Source organism: Marmota flaviventris, chromosome 2, assembly GCF_047511675.1.
Source record: "Marmota flaviventris isolate mMarFla1 chromosome 2, mMarFla1.hap1, whole genome shotgun sequence".
Classification (NCBI taxonomy): domain Eukaryota; kingdom Metazoa; phylum Chordata; class Mammalia; order Rodentia; family Sciuridae; genus Marmota; species Marmota flaviventris.
Window position 1 is genome coordinate 34,724,946 of NC_092499.1, and position 8,414 is coordinate 34,733,359.

Below are 8,414 nucleotides of genomic sequence, written 5' to 3' on the forward strand. Positions count from 1 at the left end.
TGTTAGTTATCAGCTAATTGGCTATTATTAGAGTAAATTAGGTTTAAAACATCTGAATAGGAATACTCAGTATTGTTCAGTCTTCAACTGGCTTTTCTTATTCTCCTCAATATACCACTAGCTCCTGTCCTGGAGAAGCAAGGAATGGTCCTTGCTTGGTCCATTTACCCCAAGTGTGGTAATGCAATGATAGAGAAGAATGGCTTATATTTTATAGGCTAGTTTCATGGTTATAAGGGAGAGGTGAAATTATCATAGGCTCCAGTGCTAGTTCTTACTAAGGAGACCATTTTTTTTTTTCAAAAAGGAAGAAAACTCTCCAGCCAGAGTATGCAGGGTCATAACCCAGTTATCTCCATCCAGACACATTTAAGCATTTGGCCCTCACATCAAAATTTTGGCACTCACAAGAAGGTATAGGTTTTTCACTTTGCCTCAGTAACAAACCTGACTGCATAAAGCAATGAAAATTATTTTTTTCTCCCATAGTCTGGAGGCCTGAAGTTGAAATCAGTTTCTCTGGGCTGGAGTCAAGGTATCAGCAGGGCTGCACCCACCTAGAGGCTATAGAGAGAATCTGTCCCTGGCCACTCCCAACTCTGATGGCTGCCAGCATTTCTGGGCTATTGGTTGCCTCCTCAAGGTTTTGCCTCAAGTCTTTGCCTCCACAGTCACCCTGGCATCTCTCTCCTGTTGTCAAGTCACCTTCTTTCAAATGCACATGAGATGTGCACTTGAAAGTTTAAGGTTCATGTAATGAAGATACTCTTCCCATGTCAGGATCTTTAACTTAATCATCTGTGTAAAAGATAACAGCGATCAGGGGGCAGGACCTGAGTTTTTTTGGTTGCTGTTATTTCACACTGCTCCTCCCCACCACAGTGGTATGACTGGGGCTTTTCTTCTTTGTTGACAAAATAATAAATGTATTAGGCAGAGCATAATCAGAAGAGCAGACACCACATCCATTGTTTTATTTTATTTTCTCAGCATTTTAAATTTCATTTTAAAATTATCATATAAAAATAAATAATTTTTGTTGTAGAAATCTATCTGTGAGTTTTGAATTCTAGTACATTATACAGGTTTATGTAATGATTACATAATCATGATACAGAACACTTCATCACATCAAAAACTCTCCTGTGCTCATATTGGAATTGCACCTGGCCATTTCTAAGTCCTTTTAAACTTTAGTCTGTTTTTTTTTCTATATTTATCTTTTTTTTTTGGAAATGTCATGTGATGAAAAACAACATATAAGCATTTGAGAAGTCATAACTTGCCTAGAGAAATCACATGCCATTGAGCACACATGTGACCTCCATCTGCTCCCACCTTCAAGTTTTCCTACAACTGAATGTTTTAAAATTTTATGTCATTTTTATTAAAACAACCAGCATTTTAAGTGTTTAGATTTCCTTGAAGATTTGATTTCTAGTTCAGGATTTGATTTCTGTACAACATTTTGGCAATGGAGAGGTTCTTTTGAAGGTTATACCAAATCCTATAATCAGGTTGTCATGCTGTGTATGTAAATTTAACTGCACCAACTCTAAAGTTTTTATCAGTGGATATTTTTCTAACAGTTAAAATCAAATTTTGTTGATCAAAATTCACTTTATCTATCCTGAGGATATTTTGTCAATGAGGACAATTGATATTACATAGTTATTTGTAGCATTATAATATTATAATATCCATGATATTATATGGATATTTGTGACATTGAATGACACATCCAAACAATTGTTTATGCTTGTTGTACAAATGATGGCTTTTCAGAGCTGAATAATAGCATTAGTATGATTATTGCCTCAAGTAAAGCCTACCCCTAAGCTCATTTATTACACTAGTAGAAGAAAAAAATAGGATAAATTAGAAATATTTTATCAATTTTATAAATATTTTAACTTATACTCTATTATTAATGAGAAAGTTCTGCTAAAACGATAAAAACAAAAGACCATGAAAGAAAATATGACCGCCAATAGCACAGACACGCTGTGTACTATATGCTATTATATGCAAGGACACGTTTGCTTTATTGATCCTTGGTCCGTGCTCATCTTCTGTGGACAATGAGCTCCTGGAGACTCTCAAGAGAAACAGTTAAGATAGTTAATGTGAATAACAAAGATCCTGTAATTTTACTATGGATGTTATAATAGTTGGTAAAATGCAACCAAAGATGAATTCCTTGTACTTTATCTGCTGAACTGGTAGTCAATAGAATCCAATAAAATTAGTTCTATAACATTCAGAGGCAGTATTTCTCTGGTATTGCTTTAAGAATACCAGGTCTTCTGGTTTAGGTCATTTAAAGGCTGATTAATATGAAAGGAAGGTAAGACAACCAGTTTGGCATGTTGATGAAAGAATGGAGTACCATGAGTTCATTTATGTAGCTCAGTTTGTACAAGAATGGGATATGTATAATTTGGGAATTACATGTACCTGCTGGCTACCAGTTCACAGTCAGAATGACATGCAACTTTGTGAGGAGGAACAATGCAGACCCATGAAAACTAAGGGAAAAATGCATCATCAATGCCGGGTGGGTTAAAACAAGTCTGCTACAGCAATTATTTTTAGTTTTAATGTCTCATTTTTTGATTCCATATTTTCAGAGGATAGGGAGGTGATAAGAAAAGAGAAATTTCTCAGTAAGGGAAATACTTACACACCTGTTTCAGAAAAATATGCTCCCTCTATATGGATAACTGAAGTGACACAAGAAGGAAAAACAAAGTCCCATTGATTTTTAGTCATTGTGAGTGGCTGTTTGATAGGAGAGTGCTTCAATCCATGTCATCAATAAAAATAAGTGCTGTTGTGATATATGTCATGCAGTGACAGTTGTTGAGACAGTTGTTGAGAAAATAATAAATGTATTAGGCAGAGCCTAATCAGAAGAGCAGACACCACATCCATTGTTTTATTTTATATGCAATTTATAAAATCCTTTGGAAGATATTTAAATGGACAGTATTCCTGTTAAGACCGCATCTTTACACTTTTTATGGGCTTTTGTTGATCACAGGAAAGGCACTCCCTGCTATGCTAGAAAAGTTTTCCTGTAAGGCTTCATTTATTTTTGCAGCCAATATGTCCCTGCTGTGATGGGTTGTCTCTGGGGACCTTAGCAAGTGTTCACTGGAGATCATTTGACTCCTCCAGGAGACTTTTCTGGCTTTGGTCCTTATTGACCAAACTAATCAGTCACTTGTAGTATTTCTTTGCACAAATGGAAATCAAGTTTTTGCATCCAAAAAGGACTTGTGGAGTTTTCAGTGGAACTTTTGTCAGAAAGTTGTGTTTAATTGAGCATGATCATCTGCTCAAGCATCACCCCTTCCCTAGTTTCTACAGTGTCTCTTATAGTGTGGTCCTTTGTCTTCATGACAAAAATGTTTTTAAGTAGCACAAAGAATCAAGTATGTCAAGTATTTGGTGTCTATTTTCAGTAGGGACATATGAGATACATAAGGTTAAGAAAAGGTTAAAGAGATTAAGAATCTTCATTGTCCCTGTAGCATTTGGATGTTTTGAATTTCATTGAAACATATTAACATCATTATATATGTATATAGTTTTTTTTTTATTTGACCTTTTAAAGAAGAAGCCACAAGTTCATCAACATTTACTAATTTTACCTTTCCACATGGATGGAATTTCACACTGTAGTCTGGAGTAGTAGTTAAGTGTCCTGACTATATTACATTTTTCAATTTTTAACATAAGACTTACTAAAAAAACAAATTTCATTCAAAAATTTGCATGATAGTATCAGGTATCCATTCTGGTTGTGGATAATTCTTGAATGACAAAAAGGAAATTATAAAATTTTCTTGAGTGAGAAGTCTATTTAGTTGAATCCTATGAGAAGAAATCAATAGTATCTCATAATTAGTAACCCTTCTGGTAGAAAAATGTTGGGTGTTTTTAGGGAACAAAACAATTGTATTGTATGTGATAGCATCAGATGTAATGGAGAGTTCAGTGTAAGATTTGAAGATGCTTCAACCCATCCAGAGGATAAGCTTTGACTAATTGTGCAAGAAATGGGTGACCACAGGCAAAGGGTCTGTGTTCTTTGCCATGTTGTTGAGTGATGTCTCTATGGCATGTCCTTATCTTTAGTGTTCACAGGAAATGAAAGGTTTTTCACAATTTTTGATGCCATGATCAGCTCTTGTAGGGTGGTTTCTGGGGTCATCCAGGACACCTTTCCTGCAGAACTGGGCATATTTCTGTGGCCCATCAAGGTTCCCAGTTGAAACAAAAGGTTTAATAACCTTTAATTCAAAGGTTTAATAACTTAGTGACTAAACTTTGGTGTCTAATCTGGCCTTTATGAACAGCTTGGCTGGGAAAATGAAATTGAGAAGAGATGGCGACATTTACAACTGGACTCAATGTCCAAAGTTTTGATTCTAAATATTTTGGTGAATAGTGTTTTTTTTTTCTTCTCTTTAGGCCAAGATAGGCAATTGGACAGGCACTGGAAGTGAGGGGGAATATTATTATATCCACAGGCAGATGAAAAGAACTGCAGTGACTAGTAAACACAGCTCAGATCTCTTGATAATGTGATTTTTTCTACCTCAGAATAAACAATATATTGAAAGTTTATTCTTTCTCACCTTCACATCCATAAAAAGACCAGTAACTAGTGGTTTTTCTAGGGATATGTGGAGGATCTACACCACAAAGGTGGAAACCCATTTATAGGTAGATAAAGGATAATTTTCTCCTAAAATAGTCAACATCTTTCAAAATATTTAATTTCCACTTTCATTATAATATATTCCTGCATGCTTTTTCAGTTACATTGTTTTATTCAGTATCAATCTCAGAAATTTTTTTTTTTTTTTTTTTTTTTTTTGGTACTAGGGATTGAACTCTGTGGCATTCAACCACTGAGCCACATCCCTATCCCTATTTTGTGTTTTATTTAGAGACAGGGTCTCATTGAGTTGCTTAGCACTTCAAAGTTGCTGAGGCTGGCTTTGAACTTGCCATCCTTCTGCCTCAGCCTCCTGAGTCTCTAGGATTACAGGCATGTACCACCATGCCAGGTTTAGATTTTTTTATAGTAAATTTTGTTACCTTTTTGGGTAAATCACTTCTCAGAAGTAATTTTTTTGAAGAAGTTTTTGATGATTCTTGCACAATTATTTTTCTATATAAATGTTAAAAAATTCTGTCCCAATTTTTTCTTTTCGAATGACTCTCCATTAAAACAAAATACACAAAACTAAAAAAAAGAATGCTTGAGAACTGGAAAATTGGATTTACATTCATTGGATATATTTGCACATGAAATATCAACTTATTTATTATCTTTTAATTCAAAAAAGTGCTAATTTTCTCAACTTGTAAAGTGTCTTTTATGTTTTTCAATTGTATTTTGAAATTTCTTACATTTACCTTCAATTGAATTTCTTTCTTCAACTATGTGTATGCATTTTCCATTGAATTTTTTTCATGTGTCCATTTTTTACCAGGATTCCATATACACAAAAAGGCTATTTGAAAATATAGCTGTGGTCATATAGGTAAGAGTTTTCTTCCTTTCATGGTTTGCTTAATTTGCAATATGCATACAGTAGTTAGGCAATGAGATCTTATTTTTGAAGCTAGCCTAACCTTAATACAACACCTAAAAAGATAGCATAATAAAAAGTTTTAATTCTTGAACAGAGATGCAAATCTTTAAGAACTTCAAAAACAAGAGGCAGAATGTTTACAGAATAATGCAGCTTGATTTTTAAAAACTGTATTCACTTATGTATCCATTTATTCAAAATTATCACTGAATAGCCAGTGTGTGACAAATTTTGACCTGAGAACTCATTTTAATTCATGGCCTTTTTATAACCTCTAGCACACACACACAAAAAAACTCCCTCAGTTTGTATAGTCTAAGTGTACCTGCCTTATACCAACCTTATCCATAAAATAATCAATAACTACTAGCTCTTAGAAGGCTGTTGTGAAGGGCAGAGCATGAAATCTCTTTTTTATGCACTTGTTTTTCTCATCACCATTACTCCAAAAGCATTTGATGTCAAAATGTTGGTCATTTTGCACATGCTAGGCCTTCTGAGCTCCATCAGTGTACCACAATACCAAGTCTTTATTCTCCCCAATTTTCTCCTTCCACCTCTAACCCCACTTTCTCATGCCCTATATTTGGGTTGGTAAAGGCTGAATGGATGGTTTCTGAGTGATCCTGTATTGTAACTTCCTTAAATTTCATCTGGAATGCAAAGTTGTGAGTTGAAATATTAAAGAGAAGCATCTTCTACAATTAAAAAAAAAAACATTTTAAATTATGATAAAATCTGCTTAACATAAAGCTTACCACTCCATCATTTTTATGTGCACATTTCAGGGTATTAAGTATAGTCACACAGTTGTACAACCACCCATCTGTGAAAAGCTTTTTATTTTGTAGAACTGAAACTCTGTTCTGTACTTTTTTTTTTCTAACCCAGCATCATCCCAACCTATTTTGCATTCTTGTCATGTATCAGAATAGAAGTTGCAGCAAGTTTTACTGTGACTATCCCATACATGAATTTATTGGACTTTGATCCTTGTTAGAGTCTGTAAACAAGTCTGGATGGCGCCTGGCAAAATGCCAGAGGGAGTAGTTTGTGAAGTAACACCAGTGAGCCATTAAGTGTGGAGATTTCTTATTTGGTTGACTGACCTATCTAGTTTATGCTAATTAGATAAGCTGTGTGGAATGTATAAATACTGCGCCTGTCCTACAATAAATGGCTCCTACTCCTGCTGTATCAAGGTACACAAGTTGTTTGTCACCCCCCGGTTATTTTGCTGCAGCCGGACTGCGGCAGATCCTCTCCCCTCTCCATTCTTTTGCTCTCCCTGGCACTGCACCATCACCTCTTCACAGTCCCTTCATCTTCTCTAATAGTCACTCTTCTACTTTCAGGTCTTTTTTTTTTTTTTCTCTCCTCATTTGAGAGGAAATATGTAATGCTTGTCTTTCTGCATCTGGCCTCCAAACAATATGTGGATCAGAAATTCTTACATAAGTCCATATCTGTGAAGCTATCACAGATTGACTCTGGACTCAGAAGCTCCTTCATCTGAAGCCTTGGAGAGAGAATTCCAGGAAACACTGGCCCAAGCCTCCCTTCATATAAAAAGGCCTTGAGGCCAGACCTGCATTGGAGTGCAGCCTTAGCACCTGCCTGACTTGCTTGGCTGGGCACCTTGTCTTGGAGCCAGTGAAATAGTGGGGAATAAGACATTGATCTTAGATCAATATTTAGGGACCCAATTGCTTTAATTATCTATCATGTTTCTTCTGTGTAGGATTCATACTTCTCACTTTTCAATTATTTTGAAATTCTGGAGTCTTCGTGTATTGATTAGATAGAATTACTTTCTCCCCTTGGAAGTTTTTATTAAAAAGATAACATTCCTTAAAATTGATACTATTTAAGAAGAGAGGAAATAATGATCTTTCCAACAGTAGTGATTTCCTAACTAAGACCAATTATTCATTTTTTTGCCTCCATTTAACAAATACAAATTATGTATTTGGTAAATGTCAGTTACTGCTCGACATGTGGGATACAGTACTGAAAAATGCAGTATCTCTCAATAATGACTTGACTTCTTATTACTTCCTATAATATTTTCATAACTTTTTCGTGGATTATAGTTTGGCTCACAATTGATTATTGTCTGTGCTTATAAAACTCTGTATTAAAATACCCATATCAATATCTTCTGGATTACAGAGATGCCCTGGGATGCTCTACTAAAGCATTTTGATGTCAGGTAGAGTCCTAAGAATAAGGAAGATGGTATAGGTTATGATAGCTGTACTTTATATTTACAAGAGCCACCTGAAAATTGATGTGCATTTAGATGATGAGGGATGAGGACATAGTTCTGACTTCTGGAAGGAGTCCAGGAAATCATTCTCCGCAGTTCAGGCCCTGCCCACCAGGAGGTGCAGCTTCCTAACACTAGCTCACTTCCTGTGTGAATTGCAACAATAGGCTCATCTTTTCAATATGACTTTAACATTCTTCATGTTAAGAATCAAGAGCATTATTTAGTTGACTCTCTAAAGATGGATACTTCTTCAGGCATAGTGACGGTGATGCTCTTGATACTTGGTGAGTAAAATGCTTTTTAAAATGGACTCTTTCTTCTATGATGCCAGCAAAGTTTTACCCATAAATTTTACTAAGAGTTTTATTGCCAAGATGACCCAGATATTCTCTCCCCTAGGAAGAACCCACGGAGACTCAGTGACCCAGATGGAAGGCCAAGTGACCATATCAGAAGGGGCTTTGTTGACTATAGACTGCACTTACTCATCCACAAGTTACCCTACTCTTTTCTGGTATGTTCAGTACCCT